Source organism: Nilaparvata lugens, chromosome 11 (assembly GCF_014356525.2).
Source record: "Nilaparvata lugens isolate BPH chromosome 11, ASM1435652v1, whole genome shotgun sequence".
In the NCBI taxonomy this organism is placed as follows: Eukaryota; Metazoa; Arthropoda; class Insecta; order Hemiptera; family Delphacidae; genus Nilaparvata; species Nilaparvata lugens.
This window is the reverse complement of record NC_052514.1, coordinates 25,160,485-25,187,501: the sequence shown is the minus strand read 5'-3', so window position 1 is coordinate 25,187,501 and position 27,017 is coordinate 25,160,485.

Sequence of the window (27,017 nt, the reverse complement as noted above, 5' to 3'; positions counted from 1 at the left end):
CGATGAAAGTCAGCAATACTAATGGTATGTGCTTTGAGACTAGTAAAATTGAACATAATAATTAACGTTCCTATTTATTTCATGTTTGTTTTGAAATTTATCTATGAAATAATACATACAGAAAATATTTGGTTCGAGTTTTGGCTTGTGTGAGAGCTTGTAAGATAGAGTGATTTATTATTAGATTCCGAAATAGTTTAATTCATTAAGAATTATAGTAATTTTATACGTTTTCCAATGTATGTAACTCATACTAAATTCTTTGCATGAGTGACGTATTTATATAGAGCTTAGAACATGTAGTCCAAATACCGTTGGTTAATTGCTTAGATTCGACATTTATCTTCTGCCATAAATTATTTTCGTCATTTAATAATACACGAATTGTCATATCAATTGTATAACATACATTTTTTGACAAATGAATATTCTCGAACCACATACTTCTCTAGCATACTTTCCACTAGTAGAATGGAATAAATAATCTAAATAGATCAAATCAATGTACAAGTTCATTCTTAAAAAGCATAACTTCTCCAGTTATGGCTTGTAACAGAATACTTGTTCACCGAATTTTGACTCAACCAAATATGTAGCTTGCGAAGCATGTAACGACCTAACAATAACGAAACACGTGATGAATATTCATTCAATTTTGAAGACATTAATTACAATATAACATTAAGATACAAACAATACTGTTTTCTAATTGGTTTATCATGTAAACAGCCAAACCGGATTACAAATAAGGTTGTGACAAATTATAACGATCTAAGAAAAACTTGGGTGGCATCTAGGTGAGGGGAAGGGCAGGGCGTTCAGAGCTAGATTGTTGGATGTTAGCAATCCAAGAGCAATCCAATTGCAAGAGAGTGTAGTGTTCAAATTATGTAGAAAACTCTAGTCATGAATAAGTTTGTTACATACGATTAATTTGTTCAACAGTATGCTTAGGCCTATATTGTCTTGATTGCTCTTGATTGGGGTATAGCATTCCACTAGATAGGGAATAAATAACTTGAAATACCTAGTAAATCTAGGTACTAGGCTAGAGAAAGTTGACTAGGTTCTTCTTTTTCTACTTCTTCTTCTTCTTATTGCTTTCTATCAACAACTTCAACTTCATCTTCATTACAGCCAGATAATAATTATCACCTATAATGATAATTATTGTTATCATTATTTTGTTTTTACAGCTTTTCTTTTTCTGTCATGTATTTTTCCCCCTCCTTCCTCTTCCCTACTTTCTCCTCCCTTCTTTCCTGATTTTCTCATTCGAATCCTTCCCTTCGTTATCAAACATCTATCTTCCCTCACAATTACATGTATTCATTCTATTCAAATTCTCACCTTACATAATATTTCTAGCTTGCTTAACCCCTCTACTACCTCCTTGAACTTCAGTTTGCTATTTACTCAGCAGCTTTCCTCACATGTACCTCTCTTCTTCGTTCTTCCCGAATCGTAAGAACATTTTCTTTTCTTCTCTCCTCCTTTTCTCTTTTTAACTATTCTTCCATTCCTTTCCTCTTCTCTTTCGGCATCATTCCAGGTGATTTTTCAATTCCACTCTTTATATCTTCATAGCCACTAGATACTTCCTACAACATTACTTTTTATACATGTAGTAAGTAATGTTTCCATTCTAGTTATAACAGAGGTCTAGGAATAAATCACTGTATTAAGCACTTGTTTTTAAGGACTCTTACACTAATTGCAAGCTACATTTATGAAGTATTTAATGAAGTAGTTAATATTCTTGGGTAGTTTCATTAGTTTATTAGTAGTTTTATACTAATGTATTCGCAAATAATTATTCGAGTGTAGAGTTATGGATCTCATTAAATAACGCAATTATTCAATGCTCAATTGATTGCACCGTATGTTATATTGGGTCTTATTAGAAGCTCAAGGCATGTTGGGAAGAGTATGTACATGTTCTAAGTAACTTGAATTCATTTGCAGGTCTAGAACAGTCGTAAAACAATTATTGTCTACACTTTTGGATTAATATGTCCTAATCAAGGAATCAATTTCTTCTCAATGGGGAGATAGAATGTAAAGAACAGTATTCATCACGGAAAATTAATAATTGATTAACTTACATTTATATCAATGTATGTATTTTAATGTAATGCCTCTATTGTACTTGAGTATAAATTTGATGAAAATTATCAGAATGTTATAGTTACTTACTGAATTTACTGGAAAGGTAATCTCTCTCATGGTATTGTTTCCGTTCACTCATGGTATTGAACCTTTATCTCAGTAGCAAATCATTGACATTCTTTGATTATTTTGTCTATATTAATACGATATTTCAAATGATTGTGATTTACCCACTGTGTTGTCACAAAGACAAAGAACTGATTCATGTCTCCTCAGTATCTTATTCGGATATGTGTTGGTAGTGAATTCACTACACTTCGCTTCATTCACTCATTCCACTCCTGAATACATTGAACACCCAGAAAAATCGATCTTTTCAGCAATAAAATTCAAGTGAAATATGCAGAAAACCCTAGAAAATATTTTTAGGAGCACACCAGTTCTTACTTGGCAATACTGTAATCGCAGATACTGAAAGAACGGAATCCCACTTCTTACCATCAAATTTACGACTCAACCCAACACACTAGACTCTGGTATAATCCCCATTCACAATTTTCTGGTCGACCACTTTCAGAATTAAAACAGATACATTTTGCCACGGAAGAAATACAGAAATACCGTTCACTTACTAGGAAACTATCGCCTATACTATACCTTTTACAGTGTACTATAATCCTTCTATATACGGTGAGCTAGCAGCCTATATACTATGATAATGACAGTATACTGCAATGCCAACCCATACTGTGAGTTGTAGATGTACCTATACTATGATAAGTTGTGTATGACTTGATAGTAATTATTATGCTTAGAATCGTTTCATACATGACTGGAGACACTCACAATATGTCCATAAACTTCCTCAATAGAATATTGGTCGACAAGTTTCTTATGGATAATGATGGCTCTCAGTTACCAGCAATTTGTTGTTAAATGAGCCATAATCGTATTCAATTTCCAACGAATTTATTCGTATTTTGAGTATTGCAGGTGTTTGAACGTAGCATGGGAAAAATCTTTTTCACCAAATTAGCCCAACAATATGAATATTGACTTTCGAAATAGACGTCGAGGATAGAAATTATTAGAAATAAATTGGAATAATTAGTAGGATTTGTAGTACTGTGGCAAGATTTCTGGTTTTTAATATCCGGTTTCTGATGCAATCGTTTATTGTGGAGAGAGTAATACTATTGCGGATACATCTGATTTTCATATACTTTCTCATATATCAAAGGCATCCAAGTCGCTTCTCAGGCCCAGCGCACACGTTTTACGGTAACTGTTTTGCGACTACAGCTGCGGACCAGTCGCATCTGGAGCCAATTTTCAACTAAAACAAAGCTGCAGTCCGCACACGGGTTTTAATTTGTGAAATGCTGGTTGTGAATCATTTGCCTCAATAACCTCTATTTGATCTCTTGCAACTGAATTCTGCAACGCAACTGAAACGACGACCCACGGTTGCATGTAGTGGCCCACAGTGGTTGTAGTTTTTGATATACTGGTCAAAAACTATGAAAAATATAACCAAAATATGAAAATGAAAAACATATTTAAAAAATATATAGAAAATATGAAAAACTGGTCAAAAACAATAGTTGCGTCATCTGCGCCTCTCCACTTGAATACATTGCCACGGTTGCAAAACTGTTGCACATGCAACTGGTTTGCAACTGTAGTCGTAAAACAGACACACCGTTTGCGCTGGGCCCAAAAGTGTATTATTGAATCCAAGCTCATCAATGATTAAAATACAGTTTATCAATTCATAAATTACTTTTAGTGAAGCGAAATTTTTGAGAGTTCTTTCCCCCCTGTATTCTCAGTATTCTCTGTATTCTCAGTACAGAGAGTACCCTCCTCTTTCTGTTCATATTGAATGAGATTCGAAGCTGTCACAACCACAAATTTATAAGATATATCGATATACTAGTTTCACTAGTCATACAATTATTGTTAATCTCTAGTGATCTGAATTGTCCGTGGTATCATACAATATGTTCAATTGACTTATTCAAATTCTGACCATAATGCTAAATGTTCAATTGACTTATTCAAATTCTGACCATAATGCTAAACTTACAAAGAGTTCGAAGTTTTCACGAACACCGTCCAACATCGTCTTCAATATCCTTCTGCTCTAAAACTATTATCAAAGAAGATTATACAGAGTGAGTCATATGTATGGGAGCCCTTCAATAAGTTGGAGACTGTTGTAGATATAATACTGTAACTTTCAGGATAAGTTATTGGTCAAATACTCTACCTTTTGATGTACAACTGAATTTCAACCCCTAATAAGGGGGCGACTTAGATGTTGTAACTTGAATACTTTAAATATAAACACCCATCGTGTGGTGCATCATTTCAAGACCTATTCAAAATAAGAAAGATGGCATCGATAAAAATGTTCTATGATACTAACTTGTATCCGAAATGGCGGCTGATTAAAGTTTTAGTTTTTAAAGAAATGAGGGGTTGTAACTAAAATATTTTGAATGTAAACACCCATTCTGCGACACATCATTTCAAAGACCTTTTCAAAACGGGAAAGGTGACATCAATAAAAATGTTCTATAATACTTTTATCCAAAATGACGGCTGATTGAACTTTATCAATTATTTCTTTAACTTTATAACTTTTCTTTAACGGCTCTACGAAAAATTCTTCTCTCCAAAGCTAGTAAACTTCAAAAGGAATTTGGCTTCAAATATGTTTGGGTGGACAAGACTGGTACAATAAAGATAAGAATTGTTGAGAACGGTAGAATCTATACCGTACAATGTGAGAAGGACTTGAAAGCTGTACCAACTACAGTCAATTGTTAAAGATTTAATTTCATTTCCCCTATATTTTAGGTCTCATATAATATATATTGTTTTTCGGGAATGAATTGTGTCAAATCTAGAGTGTATTATTATTCGATTTCACGTATCTGTTTCTATTCATTAATCAATAATCAATCAGAATTATACAACTGTTAATCCATTATTATCATTGTTCTATCAGCTATTAACTTAACTAAATAGTTATAATCAACTCAACCGAATGAATGTTTTCTATGAGGCTTGCTTTTGTGATTTAAAATAACTGCTTCTCCTATCTGGAGTTCCGGAAATTGATAAACAATTTATAATTTAATGAATGTTTAATCTTAAAGAAATTGGTAAGGAACCTTTCAATAGAACAGCAAATAATAACGAAATAAATGTACTAGGGATTGCTCTAGTTGTTCCTGGTAATGGATTATAAGGCTATATCATATCAATACAAAAATATTAAAATTCGTTTACTATTTAATAATGCGTGGGATACTCTTATCAATTCACTAACTGCTCTAACTGTATGTTTTTCTTTCTGTAACTTATTCTACGGTATATCAACAGAACTATCGAATATTTTTATCTCATTCCTATCTACAGTATCTCTAGGTCTTCAGATAACATTTCTCGTACTTGCTTCTAATCTTATTGCAGATTGCAGTCACTCTGTTTTTTTCTACACTGGATGTTTTCATTATTATAGATTCTTTCTGAGTAGTTATGGTAGTACTAAGGTGGTTATCCATACTAAAAACCAAATATCTAGTATTTTATTCATTAAAGGTTTTGCTATTTATAATTTATTTTTTCCTTTAATTATTATAATTCTTGAAATGTAAATGGGGGGAGAATAGTGATGATGACACAAGTTATTTGTTGATTAAGGATGAGAATCTGATTTAGGTAATATGAACGATAACCTGAACGTAAGAGAGTAATTTTTTTTTAAATAATTCTATTCTTCTCTAATAACTCATAATATGGGAAACAGTTTGCTGAGATAAGTTTAATAACGAAGGAGAGTAATTTTTTCTCCTGTCTTTAATATTTTACAATATTGGAAACAGATTGTTACCGTTGGGCTGAGATGATCGACTTATAGTTTATTTTGTTCATCTTTTTTTCACTTCTTGTCATTTATTTGTATTTATAATATTATTTCATTTTTTCTCTTCTTTATATATGTCATTTATTTGTTCTTTGTCTGTGTACTATCAAAATGTTAGAGGATTACGTACAAAAACCTCAAATCTGTATGAATCTCTTCTAAGTGCAAATTACGATTTGATAGTATTGACTGAGACCTGGCTGCACGACGGCATAATCAGTTGAAAAATTTTTGATGACCGCACTCTGTCTATCGGAGTGATAGAGGAGGGGGTGATGACAGTCGCAGGGGGGGGGGGTGGAGTACTTATCGCAGTGAGAAGATCATTACAATCGGAGCTCTGTAGTGAGCTATCTGTAAATGATTATTATTGTTATGATTCCGTAGTGGTTAAACTTAAATCAAACTCAACCGATTATCATATAAATTATGTTAATACGCCACCTTCCACTCCTTCAAATGTTTTTCTTGGTTACTGTGAATACATTGAATCCTTGAATAGCTTACTCAATGGAAATTTGATGATTATTGGTGATTTCAATTTACCCGAAATTAGCCTTCATACTTATGATCTCTCTTCTGGCTCATGCAAAGCAAAATTTCTTTGTCGTTTAATGTCATTCTATGATCTAATTTCTTATAATTCAGTGCAAAATGAGCTCGGTAGAACACTGGATATTGTTTTGAGCAACTTCCCAGTTGATGTAGTGAGATGCGATGATCTACTCCTTCCTCAAGACTGTTATCACCCTGCATTATGTGTGGAAGCCTCATATGCGGTGAAAGTGTCAGAGCTCGACTTAAATCGTTCACCCGAATATTCGTATGACTATTCCAAGGGGGACTATCTCGGTCTCTATTGCGGACTCCGCGATTGCAGTTGGGACTCTGGTTTTTGTTGCAGTGATGTTAACTCTGCTGTAGATAATTTTTATGAAGTACTTCACAAAAATTTTGATGAATTTATTCCAAGAAGGAGGTTGAATATATCAAATAGTAAATATCCTCCTTGGTTTACATCTGATATCATATCAGATTTGTAAATAAAAAGTAAGTGCTCAAGAAAGAGAAAAACTTCGCCTTATCATGATAATAAATTTAAAAATTTATGCGCATCCCTGAAAATAGAATTACACTATCTTATGAGGCATATTTGATTGGAGTTCAAAATGGAATACGACATAATGTAAAAGATTTCTGGAAATACGTTAATTCAAAAAGAAAAACTTCTTTTGTGGAGTCAACCATGACACTGGACAGAGAGTCTTACTCTGGGGATGATATAGTTGATGGTTTTTCTAAATAATTTCAATCTGTGTATGAGGCTGATACACCTGATGTGCCAATGGGGATTCCGGAGATGTCTGGGTGCTCATTATTGGATGGGGGAGTTGGAATGGTTTCTTCCAATGATATTCTGTCAGCTATCAATGGGCTGAGATTGGGCTGCTCCGAGGGTCCTGATGCGATTCCAACCTTTATTGTCAAGGGCTATGCTGCAGTCCTTTTAGAGCCATTAAAATTCATTTTCAACTTGGCTATAAGGTCGGGTGGATTTCCTTCAAAATGGGAGATTGCAAGAGTTACTCCTGTTTTCAAGTCTGGAAATAGGAATGATATTAAAAACTACAGACCAATATCCATTTTGAATTGTTTTTCGAAAGTTTTTGAGAAGCTCCTGTATTCGATTATTTATAAGCAGGGTCAGAGGATTATTGCATCTGAGCAACATGGATTTCTGCCTGGTCGCTCAACTGTGTCCAATCTCATAGTTTTCAGTAGTGAATTTTCACAAATTTTGGATGATGGGGGTCGTACAGATGTTGCGGTATCTTTACAGATCTATCAAAGGCGTTTGACACCATAAATCATAGACTTGGTCTAAAACCCTAACCTTGGTCCACTTCTATTTCTTTTGTTTATTAATGATCTACCATCTACTATCGGTGAATCTCCATGCCTTCTGTATGCAGATGACGTAAAATTATATAAAGAAATCATCTATCAAGGAGATTGCTATGATTTGCAGAGGGATATTGATAGTCTGTCTGGATGGTGTGATGAAAATGGACTAAAAATTATTGTGAATAAATGTAAATTCATGAGTTTCACTCGGCATTCCTCCACTCATGCAGGTGTATACTATATAAATCGCATTCCATTGGAAAAGGTGGAGTCGTTCAAGGACCTTGGAGTATTATTCAGCCCTGACCTTTCTTTCAATTCACATATTGATTACATAGAGCCAATCAACAGATGGGTTTCATTTTGAGGACATGCTCGCCCTTTACTGATGTAGTACCTCTGCTACTCATACAAATCAATTGTGAGGAGTCTATCAGAGTATGCATGCGAAGTATGGAATCCTAATCATAATGAACAGATTCACCTCCTAGAACGCTTGCAAAACAAATTTTTGATATGTATGTATTATGAAAAGCATGTCCCTATGATTACCCAACCAACTCCCTCAGAAGTATGTTCAATATTAAATCACTGAAAGTAAGACTTGATGTTAAATTACTTGTTTTTCTATACAATCTGTTAAATAATAGAATCGATTATTCCTACCTGCTTTCTAAAATTAACATATAAATAACTGTATATTTCTCTTATTTTTCGTTTTATTTCATTCTCATAATTTTATAATTAGCCATTTTTATAATTTATTATTTTCTCATATTTTCTATCCTCTTTTTATTGAAAATTGTATTATGTTGGAAATTATTGTATAGTGTGAAGGAGGCAAAATAGGGTTTTCACCTGTTATCTCCATGAATAAATAAATAAATAAATTTTCGTTATTTATTTAGAAACTAAAACTTCAATCAGCCGCCATTTTGGATAAAAGTATCATAGAACATTTTTATTGATGTCATCTTTCTTGTTTTAAAAAGGCCTTCAAAATGATGTACCAAACAATAAGTGTTTACATTTAAAACCGGGATCAGCTATTTTGAATCAGCTGATCATCATTTTCCAGTATTATACTGAACCAGAATTAAAATTGATCCCATTCAACGCAAGACAGCAAGTATAGAAGATAGCAAGCACATCAGCTTGTTTGTTGAGAGTCTCCGGTCAGCAGTGACCTTTAGCACACACCACACTGCTGACAAGATGAGCTCCGATGAATCAACTATCAATCATCTCTTTTGAAGCAAGTAGAAGCAGTTAAGAGCAACTGGAGCTCACTGAAGCAACTAGGAGTAGTTGAGTTCCGCTAGGAGCAGAAGTAACTAGGAGCCAAGCATAGTAACCTGTGTTCTACCCTTGAGAAGCATTGCTCATTGCAGTATTCACCCTGAGGATAATCTATAAAACTATCAACATCCACGCTTTTCATCGACTTCACTATGTAATCCTCTGTAATGAAGCTATATCTATGTACTTGAACGCATAAAACTCATACACTTGTTTGAATATGCAGCTTCCTTTGGATGATGTAGTACCTTATATGAACTTGAAGCTACAGTATGCTGTATAAGGTGTAAAACATGGATATTTTCATATTATTTAGAAATACTTTGTTGTCACTCTCATATCACTAGTCGTTAAGAAGTACTATTATTTTGAGTGATACTCGAGAAAATAATAGAGGATTCCAGAGAAACGGTGCGATATGAGTTGATTTGTAGTTTTGAATCCAAGATTTACATCTTTTGAACTAGAATTACTTTTTAGTGGTAAAATACAGATTAAATGAAGTAACGGTGCAATATGAAGTCATTTGGAGTGTTGTACATGAAAAATATACATAGGGTTTGTTTAATGTTCTATGAGCATTTGAGAGCTTGTTTATGGAGAATTTCAGAAATTCATGATTATTTATTATGTTTCCAGCCCTGGACTCTAACTTTCTTGACTTGTGCTGGTAATATATGATGTACAGTAGAGTTGATGGCTAGAATAAGCCTATACAGTTGTAGATGATCCTTGGATATTATGTGAAAGGGCAACATTGGAATACACGGTTCTCCTCTCCAGAAACTGCTGCAGTATACCTTGATCAATAATTATTGACTTGAATAATCCACTAATCCAATTGCAATTCAAATCTGATTCCTGACTGAGCTCATGCATGCTCAAATGTGGTTCATTAATGTACGTTACGGTACGTGCTCCAGTGAGATACGCTTCAGTATTTTCAATTTCCTTGCAATCAAAATTTACACGCTGTAAATATTTTAAGTCTGGTAACGAATTGAGAATGCACAATCAAATAGTAGGGGTACATCATCCATCAACCGGACTGAAATAATATTATTGATGTATGACGGTGCTCGGATAACCCATTTCAACTCAATTTTACCCTAGTTATGACCTGTAGACGTAATATTGGATTTACAGTACATTTTTATTCACTTTTCTTGTTAGGGCCACTTTAAAAATATCAAGTAATTTAAATCTAGGGACCCTTTTTCAAATTAAGAAAAGGTACTTGGATTTTAATTTCTTGGTAATTACAACTTTTTGCTTTCAGGCCTAGAGTATTATTTTAGTAGTATGTGTTGAATTCTATGTGAATCGTATTCACTACTCGTATTTTATTCACGTTCTAGTTTAAATACACATTATGTTGTGTGGTGAAATTATCAGGTGCAGTACCTCAAATATTTTATTTATTGAAGTATTTCAATGCACCTTGATTACCCAACAGATGTCTGTATACCGGTCATCCAGATAACCGATGTCTGGGAATTTGATGCTCTGCTACTCTACTACATCACAAGTTGTTTGAAATAATATGGATATGGTATTTCTCATAGTTCTTTGGAGGGCAGATTCAATTCAGGTCATGCTTTCCAATAGGATTATGTGTGAACAATGACTTTTCACGGCGGTTGAATAATAATTTAACGACTTGATAAGAAGAATTTGTTAATGAAGGCATAACTTAATTAATCAACAAACCTTGATGATATCGAGGAATTCCATTGAAGGTTCAAATTTGAACAGGCAGCACTTGTTGGATCACTATAGCCTATGCAAAATTACTTTTGACGTGGGGTACAAACACACTGAAAGCGGAGCGTAGCGTGGCGTTCTAGAGGGGAGCGTATCGTGGTAGAGCACCTAGCAGGGCCACTGCTAACAAATATGTAACCTATAACACTAATATTGAATGCATAAGGAGGCAGTTAATTTACATAGGTACTAAAATAATAAACCTTATTCCAAATCACTTTCTCATGGACAATAAGATCAACGGAAAAGTTAAACTGGATATAAAAAACTGGACATACTGTAATTTCTTCTTCCATTTTGATAAGACTCAAGATTTCTGCTCCAGTATTTTTTTTTCATTAGTTTTTTTCCCATTTTTCAGTGGACTCGCTTACTTTTATTTTGCGTACCTATTCCTCTGTTTCTCTTCCTTCCCCCCATTTCTCCCCTCCCTTTTCTGCTCATCACTTCTCTCTTCTCTTCTTTGCCTGCCTATTACATGGGAAACCATAGTTGGCTGGGTATCTTCCTCTCTTTTTTCTCTTCTCCAACACACCCAACAACAAAGCCCATGGTTTTTTTATATTTGTAACATTTTATTGTATTTAATTTGTTTTGTAATTCTTTGTCATTTTGTTTCGTGTGTTTTAATAAATTGAAATTGAAAATTTTCCAGACCGAGTGCGTCTCACTCACTCTTTTACTATACACAGACGACGAAAGTCTCAGCTGTTTTTCCAAGGATGAATTATCCTTTTGATGTCGTTCAGCGAGTTTTCCCAAGTATGAGACCTAGTGTAATCGAGTTTTTATATCATAAACCTACTAATAACCATAAATAAATATAAATAACCAAATATAAAAAATAATATAAATAACCAAATATATACAGATATACATTAATTGCTCGCTTAATGTTATAGAATTCATGACACTCTTCAACGCCACGCTACCTTTCCGCTTTCAGTGTGTTTGTACCCTTGGAGGAATATGCGGAGCAGAGAAATATAGGGAGATAAGCCTATAATAGTGATGAATAGAGTCATAGGTAGAAGCGCACTTGCCAATTTATCGATTAGACTCAGTCGACTCGGTGCTTTCAGAGAAGAAACTTCATATCATGAGCACTTGAACACTCACTAGAAATTAGAGAACGCTGGCCGATTCAAATCGGTAACATCGCGCCGCTGTATCCCTACTTTTCTCTGCTGCGCAAATCCCTCCAAGTAAAAAGTAATTTTGTATGGACTATAATATCTCAACTACGCCCACTCTTTCGGATTGGCCAAGAAGCTGTAATGCTTGTAATACCAAATTCTACCAATAGTGGGTAGCACCTGCTGAGTACTCCACAGAAAGGAGGCTTCTTGATTATCTTTTTCAATTATTAGAACCTTCACTCTACCTCTGACGAGAGAAACAAAATCAGCACTTCTTCTCAGCTAACTGTATCGTACGCTTCTATGAAGTTGGAAATGTAATTTTAAGATTAGTGGGTTGTGAACTCCGACTATCCGAATCGCTTTTAAAAATAATTACATGAATTTTCCACTGATTTCCGCGAGTTTCAGATGATTTGAGTTCAAAAATGAGTATGAAGTTGGAAATGTGATTTTACAATATGTTGGTTGTAAATTCACGCAGTTAAGAATTTGGTTTATTGAGAGTTATAAATAGATATGACGATATATAATGATCAATATAATCTGATGTAGTCTAGGTACAATTTGAATATCAAAATTGTATTTCCATACCAATGAACGTTGAATGAGACTTTAAATGTCCACAAATAATGTATATCGGAATATACCGTTACCGTGAATTTATAACAGAAGAAAATCATGCATCAAAACTGATGTATGGTGATTTTTTTACCTGAAATATTATTAAGATGATTATATAATAGAATTCATGATAATAATACTAATTTGTCTGGTTGTGGGTACAACAGAACCAGAGTAGATTGTCCAGAATATAATTTTTGATAACAAAGAACATAAAGCTTCAATTGATTACAAAGTAATACTGAAATACAAAGAATAAATCAATTTGCTAAATTGAGAGAATCTGTCCACTATAAATTAATATGTGCCAATAGTTTTGGTTTAGTAAATTTTATATGCAAAGAAGTGAAAATTTTAGTTATAATAAATTCTTGTAGGACTTGCACCCTTCATTGTTCCGTAATTTACTCAACGGTATTCTAAAAAGGCTCGTGTTACATGCAATATATTATATTATTGAGCGCCACTGCAAGAACTGAATATGACCATCAAGTTTTTGTAATACTGCCTCTCTACCAATTATACCAGAGAAAAGTGCTCATCACAATCCTCTGCATAAGAAACGAAGGAACTCTTCTCACTTCAAGATCGTTCATATGCAAAAATTTAACACATTGTAGTTCACGAATTTAATTTATTAATAATATCAGATCTACAAAGTATGAGTAGCATTTCAGCAAGCACATGCTTCAAACTATGTTCTGAATATCTGAGCCCCAATACGTACATGGAAAGATCCCCGCGGTCATAAAACAGAACAACTTTCACGGCAAATGAGAGATGCACCAACAGTTAAGAACTATCCTCCAGTTGGAGAAGAATATTCATAAATTCCCCGCAATTATATCCGTGAAATCGTTCCAATACCACAGAGAAATTAAGTACTCAATAGAGGAATCGAAATGGCATTGTATCCAGCAGGTATTTATGGGTTCCAGTTATGTTTAGTGCTTTTCGAGGTATCCTGTATATATTAGGGTCAGCCGAGTAATGACAACCGTTTTTCTATGGTATTTAGTGGTTATCCGTTAGACGTTGGAGAGACAGTGCTTTGGAAGTTGGAGGTTCTTGATGATTGGAAAGGAACGATTGAACTGGACTTGGCTATTCCAAGGTTGTAAATTTTCTAAGATGGCGGATCCAGAGGTAGGAGTGTCATGCGGATGGGAAAAAGGGTGAGAGAATAATTAAAAATATAATCCTCAAGATAAGTAGGTATCAGAGTAGTCTACACACACCTAAATCAAACAATAATATTATGAAATTGAACATAACTCTTGAATTGAGCAGGGGAGAATTTGGGAGTACTTTCAACAAATATCGCTTCAATGAATCCTGTTTGAAGCAAGAATTCTATAATAAAACAATCATGAATTCTAGTCCCACTGATTTGAATCAATCACTCTTCTCAGATCATCTCCAATTATTCTGATCGTATTCCAATGGAGATTTTGTTGACACAACATAAATATTTCGACTGATACCATTCTATCAATGTAAAGTTTGCATAATTATCAGTTTGATCCTAATGATATACCTGTATTCCAATATTTTTATATTGTATTTGATTGAATGCTATTGAGCTTATAAAATTATTATAGGTTGATCCTGCATGGTCAGTTTTACAACATACTTATAGCTCATCACCCGGATATCAATAGAATGCTCTAGATTCAATGCACATTAGAGGATTTCAAATAACTAAACCCCCTCCTCCAACAATAACCTTCTGAAAATTCGCGAACATTATTTATGATTAGGATCTCTCTCACTTTTCCGTCGTCGTCTTCTCTTACTCCACCTCTTCCTCGCCCTCCCGCAAAAATTATCTTCCTCTCTACCCTTTTGATTTCTTCTCTTCCTTCTTCCATTCTATCATCATCCACTTCTCTACTTCTACTCATCCAAATCATGTTATTTGTTTTTTTGCTACTTCTTCCAATGCAAATCGAAACATTTTTATTGGCTGGTAACAGTCAAATTGAAAGCGGACGCCTGAAAAATATAACAACTGATTCGACTGCTGGACAATATTTATGAATGGAATCTTTTTTATGAATGGGATAACCTGTTGAAAGTTTTACTATAGGACCATTCTGAAACCAAGTTATTTGAAGCCTTAGTATTTATTAGCCAGCTTTGAATGTAGCGTATAAAGTGAGAGAATTACTATGTATGGCGAGGTAAGAGGTCTTTATACTACTGGAATAATTTTTGTCTCATTCTCTTCCTATTTCCTCTCTTCTATATTCATTCACACCTCCCTTCTTCTCCCTCTTCACACTCTATAATCTATTGTTCCACTACCTGTTGCTTTTGCAATTGTTTCCAAACTGATATATTCTTCCATCATAATATTAATTTATCCTAACTATTCTTTTCCATTTCCCTCCTTCCTTCAAACTCCATGAACCTGTGATAGGCATGATTGAGTGGACATTGCTGCCCGAACTCCGCAACGTTATCAAGAATAAATCATATTCATCATCGCACTAAAAAAATAAATCGAATATCTCAATTTGAGCGGTGAGTATTTTCAATCGCAGTACTACTTCACCTCTATCTCCTCACTCCAGACTCTTCTTTATCTTCTCTTTTTCAAATTTCGGTCAATTCATTGAATATTACTAATGTTTTTGGGAACAGTAATCAATTACTCATTATTAGACTTCTCTGACGCACCTTTTCTCATCCTCAAGTTGTTCTCATTTTTCTTCCTCAATCCATCCTCTCATTCATCTCATCTCTTCTCTCCATGTCTTCATCACACTTTCCTTTATCTTTATGTTTCCATCTCATTCCATTGGCCTCTTTCCTCCTCTACTTCATAATAGACTATACTGTTCTTCATACAGTTCTAACTATTTCGGTCAGGGCTAGTCGTATTCATGTGGAATTTTGACTTGAAAATGGCATTAAAATGTCAAAACATGTCGTGAGTTATGAAATTGAGTTTTTAAAAGGAGGACTTTGATTTTTTTAATTTCCATCACTGCTATTAGTAATTATTTTTCACGACTACTCTATTCTAATATTCATACTCTATTTCCTCATCTTTTGTTACTGTATCACTTTAATCTCCCATCACTAAATGCTTTCTCCTTTCTGCCTCATTGAGGCTTTCCTTGGAATATTCATCCTTACATTCTTTTGCACATGGCAATCTCGCTCTCTTCAGCCACACCCTCTCACTCTGCTACTCATCCTTAGTCAATCTCCAACATCCACTTTCTCTCTCACACTTCCCCCCCTTCCACATCTCATGAATATCCCTACATTTATTTATTTCTACTAAATTGGCATTCTAACTTCGATTTCTTGAGCCTCGAATAGATATTTTGTTTGAAAAGTGTCACACCATAATGAAAAACATGTACCCAGGCTATTCTGTTATATTATATCACTCATATTCTGCTCCAAATTCTTTATGAGCGTTCTAATTAAAATTGCCAATTATTCGAGCTGAGTCGGTTCTGTTTGATACCTTTTATAATAACTATTATCACAAGTCTTCGATCTCAATGTAGCATTTGTTATTCTGAAAGAGAAATTGACTAATTGAATTGTGACTGATTTTATTGTTGATGTTTCTTGTGTTTAATTTTTCTTCCGTTGTTCATCTACTTATCAATTCGCAGGCTCTTGTGAATTTAATGATTAAGAGAGGAAGAATCAATGAACAGTAAACCATTAAACTCTCAAATCCGGCTACAGTTTCAAATGAGGTTAGAATTTGATGTGATTTTACATCTAAACATAAAACTGATAATGAAGATTTGTAGTTGAAAGAATAACTAATGTAAGAGAGGAGAAAGGAACAAATAGTATGTAAGTAGTAGAAATACTTCAGTATCACTGAAAGTAAAATAAAATTAAATCTGTGTGAACTAGTAGTTTTATTGATCATAGTAGTACTGTATTCAAGATAGTGTGTTCACAGTTGTTGAGAAGGGGTTGGACGGGATTCTTGTGTGGTCAAAATCCAATCTTGATCTTGTAGGGGTTACTTGATCATCAATTCACACTAGTCAATCTTTCAATGGGATAAAAACTGGCGAAGATAACGGAAGAGTAATTTCACTTCACTTAACCAGTAATAAAACTACTGCTAGGTGATGAGTATAGAGTATTTATGAATCAAATATTCAACTTTTATTTTAACTATTCATATAACTGTTGATATTAAATTCTTGCAATAACTAACTAACTGAGCACGAATACTGCTCCGAGGCATTCTTTTCAAAGTTGAAGCCTAGAGAAAATATAGAATAAGCTATACTCATGCTATCTTTCACACTCAAGCTATCTTCTCTTGATGATTGGAGCTCTCACACCTCGGACACCTTGTCACAAACTCAACAACCCAGATAATTATCATGAACATAAAATATAGATTGATTGTGTGTGATATAGGAAGTGAATATACACATAGAACTCTAGAAGATGATTAATAGAGGATTTGAAAATTTTCTGAAATCCTATATTGCACATTTTTGCATTACCTGCTAAACTAACAGCCAACTTTATTGCATCAACCATTAACTCGCTTTATGAGTCGAGTCTAATTGGAATCGAGTTCATCGACTATCGAACGTAAATCATAAACCTTATGGTCATGTTCGATTTCGATCTAAAGGTGATGCATCTGTGAGAGATAAGAGCCCATAAGGCACCCATACAAATAAGAGGACTTCCTCCTTTTTTGTATCCTTCACTTCTTCACTCTTTCATGTTATTAATTTCCACTCATTCCTATTTCTCACTCATTCATTCTCTCCCTCTTGCTTTTAATCCCTTGCGATAAATATCTCGGGCCACTCCCGTGTTTCGGATGAACACGTTAAATCTTCTGTCCCGGCTGCCTAAGAAGCAGTTGTTTGGTCATTTCAGAGGCCCTAAAATTGATCAGTTGCGACCTAGAAACTCTGACATCAGACCTAAGCCAGCCAGTTCACTCGATATCATTATTATCCCTTTCATTTTTTTCAAGTTTTTATCCCGTATGTTTTTCTTCGATTGATTCTCCTCTATCCTTTGTTTGTTTATTTCTCTCTCTTCCATCACTTTTTCTTCTCAATCACCTTATCTTTCCGGACGAATTAGGCCTACCAGAATATGGAATCTCAATTATGAAAATTTTAATATAGTCATGAGGAGATATATTTTTTGGTGGATTGAATTGAAATATAGTTTATGATTATTAACAAGAATGAACAATCATCAATATTATAATAATCATATATTCAGGGATAGCTTGAGGAACAGCTATCTACTATAAGCACAAATTCAGTGCCTAAAGAAGGTGGAGGAAAAAGAAAAATGGGAACTGTGCCGTCCCATCATTTGTCTCGACTGATTTAAAACGTGGATCGGCCTAGGCCTACTTCATGTATTTTCATTACTCACATATTATATTTCCATAGCTCCTCACATCATTCTCTTCATCACGCCCACTCCCTTCTCAGCCACAAACCCATTTTCCATCATTTATTGCAACTGACTGATTGGCAGATCCGATCAGCTGATGCCATTTAATCATCAGCCAGTAAAGCACCGAGAAATATCATCTTCACCCTTCATCACTCACCTCTTCCCCATTATGAGTACAAGCAGTTTTCCACTTCTTGTAATCACGTCAGCCAGTTAACTTGAAGTTAACTAACTGCAACTGCAAAACTTCCGACTTGATAGTTGCCAATCCGTGGGAAAGCCCTTTCAGCGATCGATTTCAACTTTATCTTAATAAATATCTTGGTTTTATGGCTTTACTCAACTGCGCATGTGCATCCGAGTGTAGGTGGATGCTGATCTCCGGCAATAAACGTCTTCAATATGACGCTTTATCGAAGATTTGATTCGAGATTGTTTTAAAAATGAGATGAATCTTAGAATAGAACGTTCTACAAGTATTTCGCTTGTTGAGGTCAATTCTTTGCAATAATCGATGATTTTGGCAAGAATATAAAGAATCTTTAATCTGTTATTTGTTGGTGTTTTTGCAATTAAATGATGAATGCTACTCACAAGCAACAAATAGCATTAATTCAATTAGACATATACGATACTATATCGTATTTTATATATATATATATATATATATATATATATATATATACATATCAGTCGAATAGCTATGAATTATTTATAATGCTCGTACTTTATTATTACTAATTTGAAAATTTATGGTACATCTCTTCTTCTTCTTCTCTATACTTATAAAAGGCTAAGCCCCAACAGACTGAAATCACACCACAGCCCAAACTACTGAGCCTAAAAACTTGAAATTTTGCACGATTGTTTATGGTAGCCTGAAAACATCCACTAAGAAAGGATTTTCAGAAATTTGCCCCCCTCAGGGAGCTAGGGCCCCCCCAAAATTTTGTACTTTTTAACCGCTCACTGCACAGCAAAGTCATGAGGAACTTTTTTGTTCAGCTACGAAAAAAAATTAGATCTATGCAGAAAAATTTCGATCAGGAGCACAGGGGTCCAGGAGAGGGCATTTTTCGAAAATTTTGATGTAAAATCACACTACAGCTCAAACTAATTGTCCTACAGACTTGAAACTTTGCACAAATATTCTTCAAACATGCTAGACGCGCACTAAGAACGGATTTTGAGATATTTTGCCTCTAAGGGTTTCAAAGGATGAAAAAGGATCCTATTAAGTAAGGTTATGAACATGGTTAGGTAAGTGCCATATGGAAATGAAATAATTTATTTATTGACATGTGATATTCTAACATATGTTGTAATCATTGGAAATAACAAAATAATATGATAGAAATTCTAAAAAGAACATCTGTTCTATTATTGCTTTCTACCTGATTCTACCCAACCTCAATAATATTGTTCTGATAATTGATAAATATGTTTAATAATATTATTATTATTGATATAATAAAAGTATTGTCTTATTAATCAATTACTATTATTAATATAATAATAGTATTGTTTTGGTAATCAATTAATATTTTTATTTTCACAAACTCTGTATAATTTATAATGGTGAATGTGAAACAGCTGCATCAATGAAATTATCTCAAAAACATATGTTTAGGAAAACCATAGTTTTGAACTTCGTTTTCCTGATGCAATGTATAAGCCTACACGTGGCATGTATGATTAAATTTTCAGCTAGAACAGTTTTTTGAGACTGCCAAATAAACGTCTACAGTTTTATCAATGCTGTATTGGCAAAATGAAAACGCGTGCAGTTAATAGGTCTTTAAATAAAGGTTTTGATATCTACATGATAATTATTCTCTACCATTTTTATTCAATTAAAATTTCAAAATTATTCAAGCCTTGATAGAATGATTGACTCACTGTACAGTCAGTCGAAAATTTTAATATTGAAATGAGGGGTATTTTGGCAAGCTGAACAAAAAAGTAAGGTCCTATGCACCTTTTTGATATTATTTCTAGGAAAATTATGTTTAACACAATAATCACGTCTCAAATACTGGACTGATTAACTTGGAATTTTGCATATAGATTCTTTATTAATTAACCGAGGATGGTTATAGACCTATTTTCGATTCTTCAAGATTCGATTACATCAAGTTTTCAGTTTGTCAAGTTGTAAATAGACCCTTGCGGAGCATGGGTTACCTGCTAGTATACTTATAAAAGGCTAAGCCCCGACAGACTGAAATCACACCACAGCCCAAACTACTGAGCCTAAAAACTTGAAATTTTGCACGATTGTTTATGGTAGCCTGAAAACATCCACTAAGAAAGGATTTTCAGAAATTTGCCCCCCTGAGGGAGCTAGGGCCCCCCCAAAATTTTGTACTTTTTAACCGCTCACTGCACAGCAAAGTCATGAGGAACTTTTTTGTTCAGCTACAAAAAAAAATTAGATCTATGCAGAAAAATTTCGATCAGGAGCTCAGGGGGGTCCAGGAGAGGACATTTTTCGAAAATTTTGATGTAAAATCACACTACAGCTCAAACTAATTGTCCTACAGACTTGAAACTTTACACAAATATTCTTTAAACATGCTAGACGCGCACTAAGAACGGATTTTGAGATATATTGCCTCTAAGGGTTTCAAAGGATGAAAAAGGATCCTATTAAGTAAGGTTATGAACATGGTAAGGTGAGTGCCATATGGAAATGAAATTATTTATTTATTGACATGTGATATTCTAACATATGTTGTAATCATTGGAAATAACAAAATAATATGATAGAAATTCAAAAAGAACATCTGTTCTGTTATTGCTTTCTACCTGATTCCACTCAACCTCAATAATATTGTTCTGATAATTGATAAATATGTTTAATATTATTATTGATATAATAAAAGTATTGTTTTGATAATCAATATTTTTTCCACAAACTCTGTATAATAATATGGCGTATGTGAAACAGCTGCACCAATGAAATTATGTCAACAACATATGGTTTTTAGGAAAACCATAGTTTTGAACTTCATTTTCCTCATGCAATGTATAGGCCCAATGTATGGATTATTAATTTTTTAGCTAGAACAGTTTTTTGAGACTGCTAAATAAACGTCTACAGTTTATTTATCAATGCTGTATCGGCAATACAAAAACGCATGCAGTTAATATGTCTTTAAATAAAGGTGTTGACATTTACATGAATTAATTATTCTCTACCATTTTTATTTCATTAAAATTTCAAAATTATTCAAGCCTTAATAGAATGATTGACTCACTGTACAGTCAGTCGAAAATTTTAATATTGAAATGAGGGGTATTTTGGCAAGCTGAACAAAAAAGTAAGGTCCTATGCACCTTTTCGATATTATTTCTTCAAATGAAAAATGAGTTTTGTGGGTTGTCAAAACTCCCCCTGAAAGGGAAACTATTCAACTTATCCTATAGTTTAGTAAATTAACAATGATTTCTGCGTTGAATAACATGTTTCTTGCCAACAAGAATCGAACTCTCTAAATGGAGGTAGAATGATAGGTTGACAACTTTCAGTTCTGTTGTTTTAACATTTTTTTTTAAATCACTTTCAAAAAGTTCATGTAGTACCTACTATTGTGTTCGAGAAACTTCTGGGGCTATCATAGTTCCACAACTATTCTGTTCCACACTCCTATCTCTTGCAGTCGTTAACCATATTTATAAAAATAAAGAGTTGGCTTAATACATGTACGGGATAGGAAAATTATGTTTGACGCATTATCACGTCTGAACTACTGGACTAATCAACTTGAAATTTTGCATATAGGCTAGATTCTTAATTAACCAAGGATGGTTATAGGCCTATTTTCAATTCTTCAAAATTATTTCATCACGTCAAGTTTTCAGATTATCAATTTTGAAAATAGATCCTTGCGAAGCACGGGTTCCTGCTAGTACTATTATGAGAAAACAGAAGAATAATCGCCTTGAAAAGCATTGTTAAAATCAAGGCTTCGTTGTGTTATAAGAGAATTAATGAGAGGAGAAAATATACTTATATTTATTGAGTGTGAGGGGGAAATATACAGAGGACACAAAATAACTTTGTAAGCTAATAAAATTAGAATTAATCATGGATAAGGATGCATGAAGAAGGATGATGAAAGAACAAAATAGTTGGAGCGAAGATGTGGTGAAGCATTCTTGTTTGATTACGTTTTCTAATATTTCCACTCATGAAAGTCCAATTATATAGTTAGCATGAATGTTTAATTCGATAGACAGGACATTGAACAAATATTGTAGCAAAGAAGGGATCGTCACTGCATCAAAGCAACTGCGTGACTACTAACAACGTAAAAAAATCTGGTGTGGCGCACTCACACAACTTTCCTTGCCGTTATGAAAATTGATCATCTGACGCTAGTGTTTCCGCGCATCTAAATTAGTCTAATATTCGAAGATCTAAGCCAGCTGATGACAGGACAATAACGCTGCAGACACACGAAATCTGCTATCTGTTCATAGTGAATGATTTAATAGAATCAACACTTGCCAACAGTTTGCAAATTGAATAATCTCATTTTCTCGAACTTCGAGTTTATTTCCAATTTTAGGTGAAAATGTTACTGGACATTAATAGTAGAGATTTTCATGCCCAATCTTTTCCACTTGGAATTTTTTGTTTAAATTGTATCTGAAGCCTGATAATTGGGAATCTGAAATCAAACTTTGCATAGATGGGACGGAGCTCCTGAGATTTTTACAGATATGGGACTAGTAGCAGTTGATAGAACTTATCAATGACTTTTCTAGGTATAAATTTGATCAAAATCGTTGGAGCCGTTTTCGAGAAAATCGCGAAAAGCCCTGTTTTTGATAACATTTTCGTCATTTTAGCCGCCATCTTGAATTGCATTTGATGGAAATTGTTCGTGTCGGATCCTTATAGGAGAAGGACCTTAAGTTCCAAATTTCAAGTCATTCCGTTAATTAAGAGATAAGATATCGTGTACACAGACGCACATACACACACACACACACACACACACACACACACACACACACACACACACACACACACACACACACACACACACACACACACACACACACACACACACACACACACACATACAGACCAATACCCAAAAACCACTTTTTTGGACTCAGGGGACCTTGAAACGTATAGAAATATAGAAATTGGGGTACCTTAATTTTTTTCGGAAAGCAATACTTTCCTTACCTATAGTAATAGGGCAAGGAAAGTAACAAGTTGAGTTGTACTATTTATGTACTTATCGGAACGTTTATCGGAACTTATAACGCATCGAAAATATTATATGAAATCGTGTATTGATAGTAAGGTTTCTTGGCTGCACAAGCGTATCCAGTATTGGATTTCCTCAAAGGGGTTTCCATCACAGATCCCCCTTTACGCCAAATAACTCACCCGCCAGCCCACACCTATTGCCTCCAATATTCTAGTGAGGATCCAAGAAGATATCGTCAGTCACCTTGTCAAACACTCACAACCTTTTTTTTACCCAACTCCTTAATTAAAGTTATCAAGTATATGAATTGACAACATGTATTGATTGATAGACTTATATTTGTGATGAGCTCATGTACTGAAAATCGAGAATACACCAGTGTATTTGGAGAGTCCGGACCCGGGGACCCCCACCACCACCTTAGATACACCTATCCTCGGCTATATTGATATCGAGAAGATATTTAATAATAAATCAGTGATAGAACATTGAACTTAAAATCTACAAAATATATTATAGTTCCGGCGTTCCGGCATACCGTTTACGCTTATTGGAAAAGTAAAACTATAGACTAAATAATAAACATCTTAAAACCATGGTAAAATACTTGGAAACTATTGCTAAAAACAGTACCGGTAGTATGAACAAGTCAAATATTAAACAAGAGTATTGTTGCATCTAATATAGTACTATGTTTCCTGTAGTAACAGTTACTAATAGACGCTAACAACGGGCCAAGCTATCAAACCAATCTATCAGAGCCCATTATCAGGGACCCAGAGTTAGCAAGTGGAACATTTGGTGAGATTCACTTAACACTGTCAGCATTCCTCAAAAACAACATCATTGCATCCTGTTGAGCCAATGCTGAATATTTATAGTGAATCTCACTATAGTGAACTATAGGCTATTATAGAGGATGGTAACAAGAGGAGCTCATATTAATCTATTAGGACAATCACTGTTATAGGAGGCAGTGCTTGGAAATGACCGCGATTATAAATAAACAGTAGATTATAGAAAGAGAAGCTCAGTCGTGACCAGCTCTTTGCTGGCATTGTTGAGAGGTGAATTATTTTCGATGAAGCTTGTTGGAGGATGGATTGTTCAAGAGGAAAAAAATATGGAGAAGTGGAGAAGTGGAGAAAGCAGGAAGAAAAGAAAATAGAGGATGATGGTGTCAAAGGGAAGGAGTAAATGACGAGATAGGGGGAAAGGAGTAGGAGGAGGAGGAGGAGAAGGTACAGGGTGACGAGGAAGAGGAGGAGAGGGAGAAGAGAAAGGCGGAGTTAGATGAGGCGGAGGAAGAGAAAAAGAAGAAGGAGGATAGTGATAAGAAGAAGAGGAATGAGGTAGAGAGGCTAGAAGTATGAATGAAGTAATAATTAATAAGAATACGTTAGAAGAAGTTCTTCTTTTCATCACAAACCAGCTTTCAAACTATTGTAGACCTGAGATAACAAGAGAAAAATTAAAAGAGGAATGATGATAAAGAAGATGAGTGGTTGAAGAAGAGGGATGAGAAGCTAGTAATAAGATTATGGGAACATGTGTTAGAAGAATAAAGATAAGTTCGATAATAAGGAGGAAAAAATTGGTTGGGTGGTATGGGGTGAGGAACCCATTGAAATCGGTACTTTTCGGAACTATATTTAACTAGAAATCACAGGAATGTTTTACATAATTTACAGTAATCAAAGGTATCAAAGGCACTCAATCTCTTGTATTATTATTATATATGAAAAATGAAAAAATAATCAGCCCAAAAAACTTCTCATTTGAATTTTTTCATTGTATTTCTGTTAGTTTTGTTCACCTTATACCATGAAGTAGCAATACTCAGATTAGATTGGTACATAGACTGTAAATCATTACGAATCATCATAAATCATCGAACGGTACATAGATTGCTTATTTTATACTTTGCTTATAACTTGTTCAATCAGATTCGGACTCGTAATTCTAAAACGCTTTTTCACCTTAAATATTTACATTCACTTCTTTAAACTGAATGTAATCAGACCTCCAGCTCTAGTTTCCCATTAAAATTTGAATTCCTATCAAGCGTTATCCTTATCCAGAAGCCAATCAATCAAAACTCGATAAACTCCGATAGTGGGTCATCAAATGGAATTGGAACTCATTTTGGACAACCTTTCAAAACATACATTTAAAACCTTGGCCTTCTTGTGGCTGTTATTGCTTGCAATATCAATGACATTGGCAATGTTCTATTCAATGGAAGTTGTTCATTACAAGCATCCATCATAATGCTGTAAGACAAATCAATAAATCTGATGTCTGTATTCTACAGACAAGTAACGTTGCCACAGAAGAGAATAGAAAGGATGACCGTGAAAATCAAAGGTCCTTCTTACATTCACAATTTATTACATTCTTATCTTATTACATTTCAATTTGAAGAGGTCCAGATGACAAGAGTATCAAACTCTGAAAGGAAAATTTTGAAACTGGGATAAAATATCTGTGTTGCCGAATTGTGCAAAATTTCAATCTTTTACTGCAAGTTCATTTGACTGGATTTATCAAATTTGACAACCCAGTCGATGCAGATTTGTCAATTCTAGAAAATCTAGTCATTTATGGGTTTGCATGGAAATAATGTAATTTTGCACCTAAACTTGATTTATTTTGAATAAATAAGTACCTTGATCTGTTTGTAATGACATAGAGAAAATTTAAAATATCTCTACTTCCTTTTAGGACTGCATACCTCACATTATTATAATCGAATATTAGTTTAGTACTTCAAGTGAATAGGTGTATTCTATTATCACACTTTGATAGTACCAATATCAATATCATTCAGGTTAAATTTTTTAGGCTATTCTAGTACAGTATACTATTAGTATTGGTAAGTATCACTCTAGAAAAATATGCGTGTGGTTAATCTAGTAAGTAGGCTATAAATTTTGAGTCGTAGAATCAAGTAATAGTGAGTGCATATTTTGTAGAGCATAAGTGATAGTAACATACCCCAGGCTATTCAGCTATTGAAGCTTGAGTTACTATTTAGGTTACAAGTTTTACTATTGGAGGGACTTTTATTTTTGAGGATGTGTTCATGCTATTTGAACCGCAGCGAATGATTTTTTAACACAATCAATTATACCTTCCACGTTAATGAGTGATCAAAACGGATTATAAAGAATATTCTCATTCTATTTACACTTGTAAATGCGGAAGAAAATCATGGGATTCTTCTCACAAGGAGCTTAGTGTCTAATTACTCTACCTACCCAATTGATTAATGAATCAATGGACAATCAACGTATTTATTTTTAGAATAGATGGAAAAAAATAGAAATCAATTTATTAAACATCCTATCTCTTGGTCAAGATTAAACTGAAATAAGATATCCATTCCATCTCTTATTATCGATAAATCAGCAATGACTATTCCGGTTCATTCTTCACATAATTTGTCAAGGCTATACAATTAACTTAATCTACTCATATCATATCATGAATAGGAAGATGGCAATATTTTTGATCATACTGTTTAGGGTAATCATAATGATAATCTTAAATTTGTATCACTTTATTCTGAAAGAATAG